This window comes from Petaurus breviceps, unplaced genomic scaffold, assembly GCF_028583685.1.
Source record: "Petaurus breviceps papuanus isolate PSGF00001 unplaced genomic scaffold, PetGlider_PUasm1.0 175, whole genome shotgun sequence".
In the NCBI taxonomy this organism is placed as follows: Eukaryota; Metazoa; Chordata; class Mammalia; order Diprotodontia; family Petauridae; genus Petaurus; species Petaurus breviceps.
The window spans coordinates 65,636,479-65,655,942 of record NW_027185764.1 but is presented as its reverse complement, the minus strand read 5'-3'; the positions used below and the strand labels follow the sequence as shown (position 1 = coordinate 65,655,942).

The following is a 19,464-nucleotide window of genomic DNA, read 5'->3' as shown; positions in this document are numbered from 1 at the left end:
TTTCTCCTTTGACCCTATCCCTGAAAAGGTTACCCACTAACAGGGTTAGGGTTGCTCTGGAGACCCCAAAATACCAACACACCAGGTTCTGCTGAATGATTTCGATTCAAGTCTTCTCAGCCAAAGAAAAGTAGAGTTTATTAAAAGTTCACTTGTATTAGGCACAGAGTAAGTCTGTGCTAGGTCATTCTATGGTGCTCTCAACTATTCTATGGTACTCTCCCTATTCCATGGCATTCTCAATATTCTATGGTGTTCTCACTCACATGGCATTCTATAGCACTCTCACTATTCTGTGACATTTTATGGCCCTCACAAACATGAAGACAGGATGGAGTCTTATATACAGAAGGTTGTGGGAAGAATCTAGGGATGGTCTAGAGGAGGAGTTTGGGGAGGGTCTTCAGGAGGAGTTAATGAAGTCAATGAGTGATTAAGGGTGGGAAGTTGCTGGAGGCCACCTGGAGACCACAAACAATGTGAAAAACCTGTGAGCAAGGTCAGTTTGGGTGGGAAGTAGATGAACAATGGAGGGCTAGGCTAGTAACTAGGCTAAAGGTAGTAGTTAGTAACTAGGCTAGAGGTCTGGGTCCAGCCATAATGTAAGACTTATTGACTCATGCAAATGCCTCATCAAATGAGACAATTTAATCAAGAATTCAAGAAAGGTTCCCAGAGTCTGTCCCTCAAGGAGAGCTCTAGGGAGCTCCCAGAGCCTATACCTCATCAATCCCTTTTCAAAAATGTTTGCTTCTAACTACCCTCTCCCCCAATCTGCTCCCCTCTTATCCCCAACCCCCCTATTTTCTTGTATGGTAAGATACTCAGTTGAGTGTGTATGTTATGCCCTTCTTAGACCAAATTCAATGAAAATCAGGTTGTCCCATTCCCTTTCACCTTCCTGCTCTTCCCCTCCATTGTAACAGTTTTCTCTTGCCTCTTTTATATGAGATAATTTACCCTCATCTATCATTCCTTTTCTTTTTCTCCCAATAGATAACTCTCTCACCTCTTTATTTTATTTTTTAGATATCATCCCTTCATATTCAACTCATCCTGTGCCATACATATATGTATGCATACATATATATACACATATATATTCCTTTCAACTATCCTCATACTGAGAAAAGTTTTATGAGTTGCAATTATCATTTTTCCATGTAGAAATGTAAATAGTTCAACATTAATAAGTTCCTTATGATTTTTTTTTCATGTTTACCTTCTCATGCTTCTCTTGCTTCTTGCATTTGAAAGTTAAATTTTTTTGTTCAGCTCAGGTTTTTTTCATCAAGAATGCTTGAAAGCCCTCTATTTCATTGAATGACTATATTTTCCCCTGTAGCGTTATACTCAGTTTTGCTGGGTAGGTGATTCTTGGTTTTAGTCCTAGCCCCTTTGACCTCCTGAATATCATATTCCAAGCCCTTCAATTCCTTAATGTAGAAGCTGCTAGGTCTTGTGTTATCCTGATTATGTTTCCACAATACTCAAATTGTTTCTTCCTGACTGCTTGCAGTATTTTCTCCTTAACCTGGAAACTCTGGAATTTGGCTATAATATCCCTAGGAATTTTCTCTTTGGGATCTTTTTAAAGAGGAGATCAGTGAATTCTCTCAATTTCTATTTTGCCCTCTGGTTCTAGAATATCAGGGCAATTTTCCTTGAGAATATCTTGAAGGATGGTGTCCAGACTCTTTTTTGATCATGGCTTTCAGGTAGACCAATAATTTTTAAATTATCTCCCCTGGATCTATTTTCTAGGTCAGTGGTTTTTTGAATGAGATATTTCACATTGCCTTCTATTTTTTCATTTGTTTGGATCTGTTTTTTTGTATCTTGATTTCTCCTAAGTCATTAGCTTCCAATTGCTCCAATCTAATTTCGAAGGAGTTATTCTCTCCAGTGAGTTTTTGAAGTTCCTTTTCCATCTGGCAAATTCAGCTTTTTAAAGCATTCTTCCCCCCATTGGCTTTTTGGGCCTTTTTTGCCATTTGAGTTAGTCTATTTTAAAGGTGTTATTTTCTTCAGTATTTTTTTGGGTCTCCTTTAGGAGGCTGTTGACTCTCTTTTCATGATTTTCTTGCATCATTCTCATTTCTCTTCCCAGTTTTTCCTCCACTCCTCTTACTTGATTTTCAAAATTCTTCTTGAGCTCCTCTATGGCCTGTAACCAATTCATATTTTTCTTGAAGTCTTTTGCTGCAAGAGATCTGACTTCACTGTCTTCTTCCCCCTCCATGCCTTGATCCTTTTTGTCCCCCCAAAAAAGATTCTATGGTCTATTTGTTCTTCTGTTCTTGCTCATATTGGCAGCCAATTACTTGACTTTTGAGCTCTTTGCCACAGTAGAACTCTGCTTCCAAAATGAATAGAACTATGTCCCAAATCACTGGGGTTTTTGTAGCTGCTGGAGCTATTAGGTGGGTGCCCTCTCTACAGCCCCAATAAGTTCTGGCTTACTGATCACACACCATAGGATCACTACCCAAGACCACAATCTGGATCCAAGCAGGTCAAAGCAAGAGTGATTACCCTCTGAATGGTAGTTTGGTCCCCCTAAAATCTGCAGACCAGGAGTTCCAGAAGCTGCCATGCAGTAGCAGCTGCAGTCGCCTTGCCTCTGCTGCTTCTTGCTCCGGGGGTAGCAGCCCAACTGCACTCCCCCTGTTTGAACAAAGTCCCACACTTACCTTTCATTTTGTCCTTGGCATTTCTGAATTGAGAAGTCTGGAAACCACTACAGCTGCTGGTGATTTACTCTCCTGAAGTCCACCTGCTGGTTGGGGCTGCCCTAGGGCTAAAACCGTGGGCATACTCGGGGCTGGGCTCAGCTTCCAGCATGCTGCGATGGACCCTTCCTGCAGGCCTTCTGGTCTTCCTTCAGCAGGAGATTTCTTTCTTTGTTACTTTGTGGTTTCTGTAGTTCTAAAGTTTGTTTAGAGTCATTTTTTACATGTATTAGAGGAGGTGGAATCTGGAGCTGCAAGGAAGTCCTGTTTCTACTCCTCCATCTTGGCTCTGCCCCCACCTATTTTTTTTCTCATTTGGAAATTAGCAAGAGTTTCTACAGGAAGTAATAGTGAAAAGGTAGTTAAAGAAATTGGAGACAAAGTCAGGAAACTTCTATATTTTGAAAGAACTAGGAAAATCTCCTCTCTCTGGAGCAGTCTTTTCATTGGGAAGATTTCCCCAGTAATGGGACTTGAGCTATAGAAAGGAACATTAACCTTTCAAATACAGGCCTTCTGGCAAAAGGTAAGGGCCAATCTTTGGCAAACTTGTTATATCCTCAAAGTTTCTCTTCCTTTTTTGTACATTTTCCTCTCCTATTGGTCCAGGACTTTTTTGCTGACTTATCCCAGTCTGCCAAAGAAATAATCTACCTGATAAAGTTCCCTAGGTAGCTCGGTGGTCCACTGGATAGAGTGCACACTGGATTCTCTTTGAAGTCCAAAGATGTAAAAGACAGAGATAGAAAGCATTTAACAAAGTTTATTGCATGTCATTTAAGATTAACAGGAATTTTTTTTGTTGTTCAAGTCATTTCAGTTGTGTCTGACTTTGTGACTCCATTTGGAGTTTTCTTGGCAAAGATGTTGGAGTGATTTGTCATTTCCTTCTCTAGTTCATTTTACAGATGAGGAAACTGAGACAAATAGGGTTAAGTGACTTGCCCATGATCATAAGTAAGTGTCTGAGGCCAGATTTGAGTTCAGTAGGAGTCTTCCTGACTCTAGAAGCATTTACAATAATTCTGTATTTCCAAAGTTCTTAACCTGACTAGCATGAACTAGTTAAAAAAAAGCAGCAAAACTTGATAATGACATTTCAACATGACTGATTTCTTTTCTTTTTTTTTTTTTTTACTCCTATGTATTTCATTTTATTATGAACTGCTAGGTGGTGTAGTGGATAAAGTATCTGACCTGGAATCAGGAAAACTCTTCCTGAGTTCAAATCTGGCCTTAGATATTTACTAGCAGTGTGACCCTGGGCAAGTCACTTAATGCTCTTTACCTCAGTTTCTTCATCTGTAAAATCAGTTGGAGAATGAAATGGCAAACCACTCCAGTATCTTTGCCAAGAAAACCATAAATGGAGTCAGATATAGTCAGAAAAGTCACATACAACTAAATTACAAAATTTTTATTTTATGCATTTAAAAATAGTATTATTAGAAAGAATCCATAGGTTTCATCAGACTGCCAATAGGTCCAGGACAGGTCAAAAACTCTTGCTCCACACAGATCTGGAGAACTCTTGCATCATGCAGCATGATGGCCTACAAGTTCCCTTTCAATTCTAAATCTATGATTTTAAGGGAAAGACAAAGAGAGAACTTTATAATTAGGAAGACTTAGATTGAAAAACTCTCTTCACTAATATGACAGTTTGAAATCAATCTGGTGGCATAGTAGATAGAACCTCCTTCACAGGACTGTTGTGAAGACAAAATGAAATATTTTTTGTAAAGCACTTAGCACTTGTCCTTAAGAAATGTATGTTTCCTTCCTCTCCCTTCACCCTTTCCTGAAAATTTTTTTTAGGGCAGAAACCAGTCTCTGTGCATGTTATGGTCAACCATGCTTCACATAGAACTTTTTACAATAAGCAGGAGAGAATGTGTGTGCTGATGGGAACATCAGGTGAAATTAGAAAGCTAAAGAATAAAACTCAGCATGTATTTTGTTCAGAAATGATGCCTTTAGAAACAACTTTTCTATTTGTTGACTAAGCAGTTAGTTTAGCTTTAGCTCATAGAATAGAGTGCTACTTCTTCAAATAAGTATTCCATGAATCCTGCTCCACTCCCTTCGTCTTGCTTAGAAATCTTATTATTCCTGCCTCCAAACCCCAGGTCGGTAAAATATAATAAGAAGAAAGTGAATGGTACCTTGAACTCTAACACGACTAAAAGTGAGTATTCCAGACTGGTCCTGTCTAAAGTCAGGAAAATGGCCCAGATGATCTCAGACGATCACCCTTCTCCTGTTATGATTCTATCACAGCCTGGAAGAAAATACTGAAATGTGGCTCATGTTCTACAGTATAAAGACAGGATTAAGTAGTGTGGGTAATGATGCTTTTTGGAATATATCAATGGAAATATTCAGGTTTAGAATAGAAAATTGTGTTCTTCTAAAAAGAATAAGGGAACAAGACTGGGCAGTTATGAACTGAAGGACTGATAAGGCACAAATCTATTGGATGAAAGTGTGAAGCCTGTGGAGATGAGATAAGGGAAGTACTGTATTTAAGCCTAATAAGATTATAATTAGGTGATTTCAATCTCCCTCATATGAACAGCAAAACTTTTATACCTAGGGTTATGACAGACATGGAAATGATGGCTGTGGGAAGTGATTACTTAATGAGGGAGAGAGTCAGAAATATGGAGAGAAATCATCAGTGCTAAGGTTTAACCCTACCCTTTGACTATGACTCAGTTAAAGAAAAGGGAAGGTCCCTACTGTACAATAGGGACATAGGACCACAGATTTAGAAATGAAAAAAAGACATTAAAGATTATCTAGTCCAGTGCTCTAATTTTTTTTTTGCAACCTGTGACCCAGTCCTGCAAGATTCTGGCTTTATCCAGGCTGTATCTGATCTACTGCCTACAAAACCACTAACTCATTGACTATCCCTTCCACAGATTTTACTCTGAGCAAATCTATAATGTCTATAAAAATGTGAATAAGGGGATGTGATCACTTGCAGATCCTGTACAAGCACTCAAGGTAACAATGCATTCATAACAGGTACAATATAGTCTTTTCTTTTACTCCCATAGAAAATGCAAAGGATTCACAGGAATTCATACAGAAATGTATAAAGGACTCATAATAGGTCTTAGAAAATCACTGTGATCCTCTTCCCTTTCTAGTAATTCCTGCTTTCTCTCAAGAACCTAAGGCACTCTGGACGCAGCTCTACACCACCACCCCCTGAAACCCCATAGTCTGTGATCTCATCAGAAGGGAGACAAACTTGGAATTCTAGATGAGCAAAACCCCAACATTCTCATGAGTCCTTCTTTGACCCCACTAAGACTGAAACAGATATTCAGCCCTATGGTACTACAATAAGATTCCCTTCTTGTGGAAGGGAAGTTCACTTGAGGCTACTAGATACGTTAACACCTCCACATTCTCTGACCTTACCAAGACCAGTGTTGATGTTCAGCCTTATGGTACTACCCTGAGGACTTGAAGTCTCTAAGGAAGAAAAAGGCTCTTAGGGTTTCTAAACAGGCAATCTCTTCTATCCCTTCTCATCAGGACTACACTATCCAAATGACCCACTGTCATAGTGAAATATAAAATTCCTATCTTTTATTTCTCCATGGTGTGGCCTTAGGCCTTTGCCACAGCTTTTTTCAACCCTGGGAGACAAAAGTGAAAGGGTCTTTTTGTTGAAGAGACACGCTCTTCAGGAAGCTTTCCTCTTAGCAGAAACTCGATCCTTGAATCCTTGATTTTACTCTTTACCTGGATTGTTGTTGTTGCTCAGTTGCTTCCCACTCTTTGTGACTTCGTTTGTTTTTTGTTTTTTTTTTTTGGCAAAGATACTGGAGCTGTTTGCCATTTCCTTCTCCAGAGCATTTTACAGATGAAGAAACTGAGGTACACAGGGTTTAACTTGCCCAGGGTCACCCAGCTAGTAAGTGTCTAAGACTAGAGTTGAACTCAGGAAGATGAGTTTTTCTGACTCCATGCCCAGTACTCCATCACTGTGCCACCTAGCTGTCTGCCTTCTCTGGATAGAAGGATGGATTCCAGAACTCAAATTCAGGGATTCTTTTTTTTTTTTTTTTGCTTTTTGGAGGGCAAGTGGGATTGAGTGACTTGCCCAAAGTCACATGGCTAGTAATTGTATCAAGTGTCTGAGGCCGGATTTGAACTCAGGTCCTCCTGACTCCAGGGCCAGTTCTCTATTCATTGTTCCACCTAGCCACCCTCAATTCAGGGATTCTAGAAAGAAACCCATAGATACTCTCTTTGGCCTCATGGTTCTCCTCTTTATTGGTGACCATGTGAGAGGTTATGATACTGTCTATCCAGGGCTGAGAGAAAGAGACATAAACACATGTCTACCTCTGACATCTACCAGCAAACTCTTTGGAAACTTTAGGATATGCCCTGACTGCTACTGGTTCTTTTTAGGTGTATGATCCCTGACCTGTGCTAAGAAAAAGGAAAAAAAAGAAATGTAAAAGACATACATGAGCTAAGGGGTCAGGAATTTCCTTCTTGGACAATTTGGTCTCAAGCATTGGTAGTTCAACATGTGTTTTGGTCACAAGGCAGTCATCAAGAACTTTTAAGGTTAAGGACACCCCACCCCCACTCCAGGGAGAAAAAGGTCTAAAATGAAGATGTAAAAGGGAAAAGGAATGAACAGGCCAGGTATCAACAGGGCACAATGAAGTAGTGCCATTTTCCTAGAGAGTTTTTCTTCCTAAGAAACTGAGCAAACCAATTTCTTTGCGGCGGGGGATGGGGGGCAGGAAACCTTCATCAATGAAACCCATATCCCAAGAGATAAAAAAGGAACCTCCAAACCAGTCATTCATTTTAGGAGCATTCTCAGTCACTGATATTTATTTAGGACAAGTCTTCAAGCCTCTCAACAGGGTGCCACAGGGCATGAATATATTGTATTTGCCATAGGAAGATACTTTTAAAAATCACACACAAAGGCTCCCTGCCTTGTAGACTCATGAAGTTGACTGGCAAATTTCCTATATCAACCTTCCTTCTACCCCCATATTCCCCTGCCTATATAGAGATGACATAACTGAGTTCCATAATCCTAGCTATAAAAGTTTTGCTGTTCATATGAAGGAGATTGACATCATCTAATTATAATCTCATTAGGCTTAAATACAGTACTTCCCTTATGTCATCTCCACAGGCTTCACACTTTCATCCAATAGATTTGTGCCTTATCAGTCCTTCAGTCCATAACTGCCCAGTGTTGTTCCCTTATTCTTTTCAGAAAAACACAATTTTCTATTCTAAGCCTGAATATTTCCATTGATATATTCCAAAAAGCATCATTATCCACACTCCTTAATATAACATAACTTTTCCAAGGTCACATAGGTATTAAATGAGAGAGTTGGATTCAACTCCACAGCTTCTGACTCTAAATCTAGTGTTCTTTCCACCAAACTGCAGGCTTATTGTCAGATTTCCAAGCCTCTTTTATCTCCACATTCCCAGAGGGATTAGTAATAATTAAGACTGATGTTCTAGTAGTATGTTACTGTTTCCATGTCTTACATATTGAGAGAAAAAAAATCCAAGATCAATTGGATAGCAAACAGACAGAGCTCCAAGGGAGAGCTGTAGGCTTTTGTAAACTGTAGACCTCATCCTCCTAAGATCTCCTCTCTACCTTGGAAGTGAGTTTCAAACCAGGGAGTCTGGTGCTGTGAATAAAAACAGTATTGCCAACTTTGCTTCGGGAAGGAATATCTCCCAGACTATAAGACCATATTCTTCATTGATGGAGACAATAGTTGATGAAATATAAGAAACCTTTCTACATTGATAAAGAAAGAGAGATGTATATGCATATGTTTATGTATTTTCATTCATTTTCAATTATATCCCTTTGTGACCCCATTTGAGATCTTCTTGGCAGAGATACTGGCATGGTTTATTGTTTCCTTCTCCTGCTCATTTTATAGATGCAGAAACCAAAGCAAACAGGGTTAAATGATTTTACCTAGGGTCACACAGCTAGTAAGGGTCTAGGGTCAAATTTGAACTGATGATGAGTTTTCCTGATTCCAGGTCCTGCACTCTATCCACTGAGACACTTAGCAGCCCATCTGTCTGTCTGTCTGTATATTTGTGTGTAGAGTACACAGATACACATGTGTGTATACATATATATATATGCATGTATATATATATATATATATAAATTTTAATATATGCCCTTGTACCATTTTCTAGGCCAAGGGCAAAGTAGAATAAAAATAGTTTATAGTTCTAGAACATTTTTGAGTTTACAAAATACTTTCATCTGCCTTCTCTTATTTGGCTCTCAAAACAACACTGTGAGGTAAGTAGTACCGTGTTTCCCCAATAATAAGACACTGTCTTATTAATTTTTTTGGACAGAAAAACACCAGAGGGCTTATTTTCAGGGGAGGGCTTATTTTAATGAACATTGACAGCAATTTTAATAAACAGGTAAATGTGAACAAAAAAATGTACCTTTATTCAATAAGCAAATCACTGGGGAAGAACAGGATGACGCGCTCACTGCTGTAGCTCTGATTGGATGCAGCTCGGAGCGCTGCGTGCGTTTCATGGGGGAGGGGGCATGGTGCATACAGAGGGTACCGTAATGTAGCGTGTAGCGCAGGGGATCACCTTCACTACAGTAGCAATCTCAATAGGGCTTATTTTCGGGGGAGGGCTTATTTTAGAGGAATCTTACACAGTAAGGGGAGGGCTTATCTTCGGGATAGATCTTATTATCGGGGAAACACAGTACCATTATCCCATTTTCCAGAAGAGAAAATTAAGGCTCAGAGATTAAGCAACTTCCTCAAGATGACAATACTAGTAAGTAACAGAACCAGACCTTGAATCTTTCTTTTTTCTTCTGAATTCCCATTCAGGACTTTTTGCATAACTTAATTTCAACTTACTTCATCTCCCTGACACATGGTACCAAAAAAAAAGGTTAGCATCTCATCTGGTGAAGACAGACTTGTCCAAACAAAATGACCATTGTAGGAGAAAGAACATCAAAGATGGTCCAGCAATGGTAAAATACACCCACGTGTGCTTGTACACACACGGACGCATACACACAGACAACCACAGACGGTGCTACCAGATTAGCTTTTTCTGTGGCATCAAAGCTCTGAACACCCTTTGGGATTTTTAATTTTAGTCACTATCTTAAACAATAAATGGAAATTACTAGGTTTTCATTTTGTTTTTAATCAAGGGAAACTGCACATTCATTTTGTTTAGTCATTAAAATTTTCTATAGCAAATCTAGTCAACAAGAGGCATTTAAAGAGTCTTAATCAGTCTCAGTCAATCTTGAACAAGGTAGAGTTACAACATTCTGAATGAGACCAATGGGATGACAGAACTCTCAAGACAGGCTGTTTGTAGCCTCCATCTGTTGAGCCAAGAGCTGTTTCGATGTTCCCCACCCATTTTTTCTTTACTATTGGTGACAGCAGGTTTTTCACTTTTTGTTCAGAATTGCTTGTTTTTGTATTCATCTCTTCCCATGTTGAATCTGAATCATGGCCCATTCATTTCAAAGATTCTTGGTACTTGAGGGGTCAGGGTACAGAGATAATCAAAGCAGGCATTTTCTGGATCAGCAGAAACTTGCCACTATGACAACCAACCAATTAACAGCAAGCATTTAGCAAGTACCTACAATATACCAGGCAGGGGAACGAGGCACTGCAGAGAACAAAGGCAAAAATTCAACAGTCTTTTCCCTCAAGGTGGATAGAGTCTATCAGGACAGACAGAACATATATATATATATATATATGTATATGTATATGTATATGTATATGTATACTAGAAAGATATATATATTTAGATTTGTATATGGATTATATGTAACTATACACGCCTACATATATGTAACAACCTTTTCCCTCAAGGAATTGAGAGTCTAACAGGAGAGACAGTAGTTTATAGATTTGGCTTTATGCTATACTATAAACACACCCACACACACATACATATTTATATATGTTGGAGATATATATCTTTGTATTTATATAAGTTGAAGATATATATGTATATGCATATAGATATACACATATATAATATATATGTATATATAAATGCAAGGTAAGACAGAGGATATAGACTAACAACTGGGGGAGATTTGAAGGTGTAGGAAGTAATCTCTAAGATGAATTATAAAGAAAACCAGGGATTAGAAGCAGTGAAGAGGAGGGTATAGGGGAATGGCTTGTGTAAAGGCAATGACTGGGCATTGAAGGTTATGTGAGGGGAACAGCATGAAGAACAGTTTAGCTAGACAATTGTTAAGTTGCTTCAGTCATATTCAACTCTTTGTGACATCATTTTTGGATTTTATTGGCAAAGACATTGGAGTGGTTCACCATTTCCTTCTCAAGCTCATTTTACAGAGAGGGACTGGGGCAAACAGGGTTAAGTTATTGCCAAAGATATATATCTCCAGGAAGATGAGTCTTCCTGATCTGAATCCCCGTGCTCTATCTACTATGCCAGACCAAGCCCAGATCAGGAACTTGCTGAAATCAGTTCAGGAGGGCAGTGATTAGACTTTGTCCTGGATCACATCATTTGCATAGCACTGAAATACTCCTCTTTTTCCTCCTCCTTCTCCTTCTATTGCTACCACCACCACTTCTACTAGTAGTAGTACTGCTACTATTACTACTATCACCACTACCATCACCACTAGTAGTAATGATAATAACTAGCATCTATATTGCACTTAAAGATTTGCAAAATGAGTTGGGGAGCAGAGCCAGGATGGCGGAGTAGAATCACAAACTTGGGATGAGCTTCCTCTCCAGTCACTTCCAGTACATGTAAAAAATTGACTCTAAACAAACTTTAAACTAAAGAACCCACAAAGAAACAGAGAGAAACAAATCTCCCTCTGAAGGCAGCCTGGAAGGCTGACAGGAAGGGTCTATTGCACAAAGTTGGGAGCTGAGCACACTCCCCCATGAGCAGCATGGTTCTGGCTCCAGGTCAGCCCAACAAGCGACTGCCAGAGCAGATTTCAGGAGCATGCAGCCACCACCTGTTCAACTGCTGCTACATGGATGCCTCACAAGCTCTTGGCCTGCAGATTGTATGGGGAGCAAGCTACATTCAGAGTGTAATCACTCTTGCTCTAACCTGCTTGGATCTGAATCATGGTCTTGGGTGGTGGTTCTGGGGTGTGTGGCCAGTGAGCCAGAGCTTATGGGGGCTGTAGAGAGGGTGGCCTCCTAATAGCTCCGGCAGCTGTGAAAACCCCAGCAATTTGGGACAAATCTCTCTCCATTCTGGAAGCAGAGCTCTACTGTGTCAAAGAGCTCAAAAGTCAAGTAATTTTCTGGCAATATGAGCAAGCACAGAAAAACAAACAGATCAAAGAATCGTTTTGGGGGGGGACAAAAAGGATCAAGGCATGGAGCGGGAAGAAGACAATGAAGTCAGATCTCTTGCAGCAAAAGGCTCCAAGAAAAATATGAAGTGATTACAGGCCATAGAGGAGATCAAGAAAGATTTTGAAAATCAAGTAAGAGAAGTGAAGGAAAAACTGGGAAGAGAAATGAGAATGATGCAAGAAAATCATGAAAAGTGAGTCAATAGCCTGCTAAAGGAGACTGAAGACACTGAAGAAAATAACACCTTAAAAAATAGACTAACTCAAATGGCAACAGAGGCCCAAAAAACCAATGAGGAGAAGAATACCTTAAAAAGCTGAATTTGTCAGATGGAAAAGGAATTTCAAAAACTCACCGGAGAGAATAACTCCTTCAAAATTAGACTGGAGCAAATGCAAGCTAGTGAATTTATGAGAAATCAAGACACTATAAAACAGATCCAAACAAATGAAAAAATGGAAGGCAATGTGAAATATCTCATTCAACAAACCACCGACCTGGAAAATAGATCCAGGGGAGATAATTTAAAAATTATTGGACTACTTGAAAGCTATGATCAAAAAAAGAACCTAGAAATCATCCTTCAAGAAATTTTCAAGGAGAATTGCCTTGATATTCTAGAACCAGAGGGCAAAATAGAAATTGAAAGAATTCACTGATCTCCTCTTGAAAAAGATCCCAAAGACAAAACTCCTAGGAATATTATAGCCAAATTCCAAAATTTCCAGGTTAAGGAGAAAATACTGCAAGCAGTCAGGAAGAAACAATTTGAGTATTGTGGAAACATAATCAGGATAACACAAGACCTAGCAGCTTCTACATTAAGGAATTGAAGGATTTAGAATATGATATTCGGGAGGTCAAAGGGGCTAGGACTAAAACCAAGAATCACCTACCCAGCAAAACTGAGTATAATGCTACAGGGGAAAACATGGTCATTCAATGAAATAGAGGGCTTTCAAGCATTCTTGATGAAAAAACCTGAAGCTGAACAAAAAATTTGACTTTCAAATACAAGAAACAAGAGAAGCGTGAGAAAGTAAGCATGAAAAAGAAATCATAAGGAACTTATTAAATTTGAACTAATTGTATTCCTTCATGGAGAAATGATAATTGCAACTCATAAGACTTTTCTCAGTGTAAGGATAGTTGAAGGGAACATATATGTATATATACATATGTATATATGTATGATAGGAAGGTTTATGTATGTATATATATAAATATATATGTGAGTGTGGACATATGTATGTTCATGTATACATAGGCATAGGGTACAGAATGAGTTGAATATGAAAGGATATCTAAAAAATAAAATTAAGAGTTTAGAGAGGGGGTGGCGAGGTGGCTCAGCGAGTAAGAGCACTGGCTCCAGTGTCAGGATGACCTGGATCAAATCCGGGCTCAGATACTCAGCACCACACCCAGAAATAACTGGCCGTGTAACCTTGAGCAAGTTACTTAACCCTGATTGCTTAATTAAAAAAAAAAGATTTTAGAGAGGAATATATTGGGAGGAGAAAGGGAGAGATAGATTAGGGTAAATTATCCCATTATAATTAATAATGGTAAGGTAAGAGGTAAGAGAAAACTATTACAATGGAGGGGAAGAGCAGAAAGATGAAAGGGAATGGGACATTCCAATTCTCATTGAATTTGGATTAAGAAAAGAATAACATACACACTCAATTGGATATCTTACCCTACAGGAAAATAAGAGGGTAAGGGTTAAGAGGGGGGAGGATAGAAAGGAGGACAGACGGGGGGAGAGGGTAGTTAGAAGAAAACATTTTTGAAAAAGGATAGGGTCAAAGGAGAAAATAGAATAAATGGGGGCAGGATAGGATGGAGGGAAATAAAGTTAGTTTTAATTGCTTATTTTCCCAGTGGGGACAGGTGAGGAGGGAAGAAGGGAAAAAATCTGGAACTCAAATTTTTAAAAACAAACGTTTAAAAAAAATTTTTTTTAAACATTTGTTTTTTACATGCAACTGGGAAATAGGATATACAGGCCCTGGGGTACAGAAATCCATCTTGCCCTACTAGAAAGTTAGAGCAGTGATGGGGGAGGATATAAGAGAGAACAGACTGGGGGGAGGGGTATTCAGTAGGTTTGCTATTTTGGCGTGGGGTTAGGGGAAAGACAAGGAGAAAAAATTGTAACTCAAAATCTTTTGGAAATGAATGTTGAAAACTAAAAATACATAAATTAAAAGAAAGAAAAAAAAGATTTGCAAAGTACTTTTAAAAATTACCTCATTTTTTCCCCACCACAATAACCTTGGTAAGTAGGTGTGATTATTATCCTCTTCTACCAATAAGAAAAAGGTAGCACAGAAAAGTTGTGATTGGCTTTGGGTCACACAGCTAGTACATTACTAAGGCTGGATTTGAACTTAGGAATTACTGACTCCAAGAACAATATTCTACCCACTATGCCATCTGGCTGCCTTTCACTGAAATCTCAGGTTCTTAGCCTGAGTCATTTCTGAAGTTATGGAATCATAATTCAATAAAACATTCAACATCCCCAAGAAAGCAGCAGAAAAAGCCAAATGAACAAAAGCCCAATCCAGGCACATTTTCCAAAGGTTCCTCAGTTTCTGAAGCTCCTTTTCCATGTGTTCAAATTACATTTTTAGGGATTTATTTTCTCCAGTTAGATTTTTATCCTCTTTTTCCATTTCACACATTTTTATTTTTAATGAGCTGCTTTCTTCAGTGAAATGTTTTTCAATTTTTGCAGTTTTAATTTTCAAAGAATTGGTCAATTTATCTTCTACCTCTCTAGTTTGGGTTTGTTTGTTTTTTTGCCTTTTGTAGGGCAATTGGGGTTAAGTAACTTGCCCAAGGTTACACGGCTAGTTTGTGTGTGTGTGTGTGTGTGTGTGTGTGTGGGTGTTAAGTGTCTGAGTCTGGAACTGAACTCAGGTCCTCCTGACTTCGGGGGCCGGCACTTTTCTCACTGCGCCACTTAGCTGCCCCAAAAGCCTACAGCACCTAGTATTCCCAGGCAATCTCCCATCAAAGTACTAACCAGGCCCAACCCTGCTCAGCTTCTGCAGAGGAGACCGGGCGCGTTCAGGGTGGTATGGCTGTAGACTCTAATTTGGTTTTTAAAGTCCTTCTTTAACTCTTCCAAGAATGCTTTTCTGGCCTTGAGACCAGTTCATATTCCCTGTTGGGGCTTCAGCAGTGGGTGTAGAGTCAATGCTGTCTCCTTCTCAGTTTGGTTCTTTATGCTTGCAATAATAGGATTCTAGAGTCTTTATCTTTGCAATCTGTTTTTTATCCATTTTGAGACAGGGCCTTAGCCATGCCCTTCCTCTAGGACTCCCAAGCCTTCACTATTTTAGAATTTGCTCTGGGGAAATAATCTCTATGTTTTCAGGGTCAGAGGGGAGGATTAGAGCAACCAGGGTTCACTCTACCATCCTGGTCCCTGGAAATTCAGGTAGGTGCTTTTTAAATTTCTAGGCTGTGGGTTGATAGTCTCAGGAGTAGTTGCAGCCACTGCTGCGGGCCCTGCATTTGTCTTTTACCCAGCTCCAACAGATCTCCAGTCCTGGTGATAGGTCTGGGAATGGCCCCTGTGGTTGGTGGATCAACTTGCTGCCACTCCCACTGCGCCAAGTCCACTCCATGCCTGAATTATTTTCTACAGCTTTTTTTATCTTCTCCCAAAGAGGCCTTCTCATAGCACACCCGAGAGAGGTTTCATCACTTAATAGTAATGAAATAGGAAATAGCTCTAAGCTTAATAGGCAAATAACCTACTCTAATAAAAAAAGGGAAAAAACCTCACTCCACTGTCCAATGTCAAATAATCACTTATACAGACTTTAGCTCAACTATAGATACAATATATGTGTGTGCTTCAGAGTTGGGTGTTAAGGGGAAGAGGTGGGTGGGGGGACCTGACCCAGGCCCATTAAGAATGAAAACTGTCAATTTTGTCCCTTGATTGAGAATACATTCTGGTGAAGAACAATGCATGTGATATGCACACCTCTCAAATCTGGGGCATTGACTCATTATTTTTTAAAAATAAAACAGGTCAGCAAAGTTAAGATATGCTCCTAAGTGAGGATATATTGTGTGTGTATGGCTTTTTTTAAAAATTAAGCATGGGGAGACTTGAGAGGAAAGGTCTTTTCTCTGTTAGCATAAGACATATCCAGCTTTTCAAGTCATTAGATTTCCTAACTGTACCATGACACTTCTACTATCTTCTTTTCTGATTAGCACAGTTACCAAGCAGACAAAATTTAGTCACTTTAACACACCCTGTATGGCTAGAGATCCACATTCCAGGCTTTGACAGCTCAAGCCAAATTTAGCACATCTAAAAGTTCTAATTACATTCTGAGTTATTTAGCAGAGTGCTGTGCATGGAGTAGAAACTCAATAAAAATGTGTTCATCAGTTGATTAAACTGATGACAAATTTTTTTCTAAAGCAAGGGTTCTTAACCCTTTTTGTGTCATGGAAACTTTAGCAGTCTGGTGAGGCCTATGGGCCCCTTCTAAAAAAAATTTTTAATACATAAATACAATACATAGAATTTTAAAAGAAACCAACTATATTGAAACAAAGTCATTAGAATAGATATGTTTTTGGGGGCGGCTGGCTGGCGCAGTGAATAGAGAACCAGTTCTGGAGTTAGGAGGACCTGAGTTCAAATCTGGCCTCAGACACTTAACACATACACACACACACACACACACACAAACTAGCTGTGTGACCTTGGGCAAGTCACTTGACCCCAATTGCCTCTCCAAAAAAAAAGGCAAAAAAAGAATATATATATTTTTAAGTTCATGGACCACAGGTTAAGATGTGCTGTTTTAAGGCCTTCCAAATATTCATTTAATTAAGGAGAGTGAAATACCATGCACTAGGTGAGCAGTAAAGCAGACTGTTTTAATATACGGTGCTAAATGGCTCAGTGGTTAAGGTGTTGGACCTGGAGTCAGGAAGACCTGAGTTCAAATCCAGCCTCACATTACTAACCATGTGACCCTGGGCAAGTAATTTAACCCTGTTTGCCTCAGTTTCCTCATCTATAAAATGAAATTGAGAAGGAAATGGCAAATCACTTCAGTATCTTTGCCAAGGAAACCCAAAAGTGGTCACAAAGAATGGGACACAATTGAAACAACTGAAAAACAACAAATTTGTTTTTCAAATCCTAAGGAAATGTGAAAGAGTCTCTATAGGTTCATAATTCATAATTCAAGAATGTTTTATGGCTCCAAATTGCCCATGCAATTTTAATATTACTTTAACATCCTTTATTGATGTCACTGACATTTGTATTCTATTACGTTGATATTTTCCCCCATATTAAAGAGTCCTAGCTCCCCAGACCAAAAGTTCAGATCCTGAAATCTACAAATAAAGGAACTGTATAAGGATGCTGTAGCCACCAAGAGGAGCACTCAGTTGTCTCTGACTTGAATTCCTAACCTGCAGACAGTTGCTGTTTCTAGCCAAGCATAACCACGTTTTACAAGACTATAAATCACTTTGCAAAACATCCCACAGAGCAAGTATGATCCTTGATCTTTTTCTTTTTCTATTGATTTTTAGTTCAAACTTCTGGGTAAGCTAATTTGAAAGAAGGTCAGCCTTTTAAAGGGAGAGAGTGTGTTTCTTTTTTCTCCAAGTAGGCTTTTTGGAGACAGTAAAATGCTACAAGACTTAAGTTGTTTAAAGTCTACTGGAATAGAGCACTAGCCCTGGAGTCAGGAGGACCCGAGTTCAAATCCGGCCTTGGACACTTAACACAAAAACTAGCCATGTGACCTTGGGCAAGTCACTTAACCCCAATTGCCCTTTCCAAAAAAAATCAAATCTACTGGAATCACTTTCCATATCAAAGCTGTATTGAGTATGACCTCAGACACAGGGCTACTTATGATCTTGGTTCTCCTTTTGTTTACTGGTTGTGTAAGGCTAGACATTTGGGTCTGTCAGGACACAGATGATGTAAATGACTGCATAGGGTGACTCCTATGTGCTCCAATCCTTGGTCCCAATACATAACAATAACATTTCATATGTGATGGTGCTTTACAGCTTGCAAGTAATTTTCTTCACAGCATCTCTGAGGCACATAGTATGTATGTATTTGGTATTTATTTACCATTATATTTACCATTACATTTACCATAAATACCAAAATAGTATTTATTACCATTGTACAAATGAAGAAACAGCTCAGAGAGGTTAATTAATTTACCCAGTGTCACACAGATAACAAGTGTCAGGGGTGAGATCTAATTCTGCCATTATACCATGCTATCTCTCATACTGTAGATTTGACTTTATGTGATTTTCTAAACTGGAGAACATGGGAGTTCTCCAGGAGTCAGGGAAACATACACTCTAGGGCAAGATGCCAATATGTTTATCCAACCAAAATTCTAAACTAGGTTTCCAGGTTTTGTAATGATGACCAAGCTGCCCTGGAGATCTAGAGAAGAAATGAGGACATGTACCTCTGCACCTTTTTTGCAAAGAAAGGCTCAGTGTGGAAAGCTGTATATGCATTACTGTCAGTCTTGGCTGACATATTGTTTAAGTTCTGTTGAATTGCTTTTATTTTCCTCTCTTTTATTCTTTGTTAAAAGTTATATTTTGCCCTGTGGCATAGTGGATAGAGTGCTAGTACTGGAGACAGGAAGACTCATTATTCCTGACTTCAAATCTGGCCTCAGATGCTTGCTAAATGTGTGAACCAGGGCAAGTCACTTAACCCTATTGGTTTTAGTTCTTCATCTGTAAAATAAGCTGGAGAAGGAAATGGCAAACCCCTCTAACATCTTTGCCAAGAAAACCCCAAATGTGGTCACTAAGAGTCAGACATGACTGAAACAATGAAAGTGTTTTGCTGGGAAAGTAAGGAAGGAGGAATATACCTGGAGTTCATTTAAAAACAAAATTTATCAATAAAATCTGTCTTAAAAGACTAGGTTGTTCAATGTCCTAGAGAAAACATCAGACTGTTCAATAGAAATAAAATCTACACTCCCCAATAGAACAGAACTTCAAGCAACGCATTAGTCAATTCTCTGCCTATATAAAAAAAAAAATTGATATAAAATTTACATAAAAATTTTAAAAAATTACATAAAAAATCTATACCTCTTCCTTAATTGAAGGTAAGTCTCATCTGAAACCTTCTGACTTCCTCCTACCTACAACTGATACCTGTGGGCTCAGGACCACCAATACTCACCATGTATTACATTAAGAATAAACAGCAACCCTTGCTCACCAATGCTGTCATGTTGTCC

The 19,464-nt window shown here is 39.0% G+C and overlaps 1 pseudogene; it reads right to left on the bottom strand.

Moving 5' to 3' along the window:
- Positions 1–15,151: 15,151 nt before the first annotated feature.
- On the bottom strand, positions 15,152–15,266 carry LOC138159231 (5S ribosomal RNA; annotated as a pseudogene).
- Between the last annotated feature and the right edge of the window lie 4,198 nt (positions 15,267–19,464).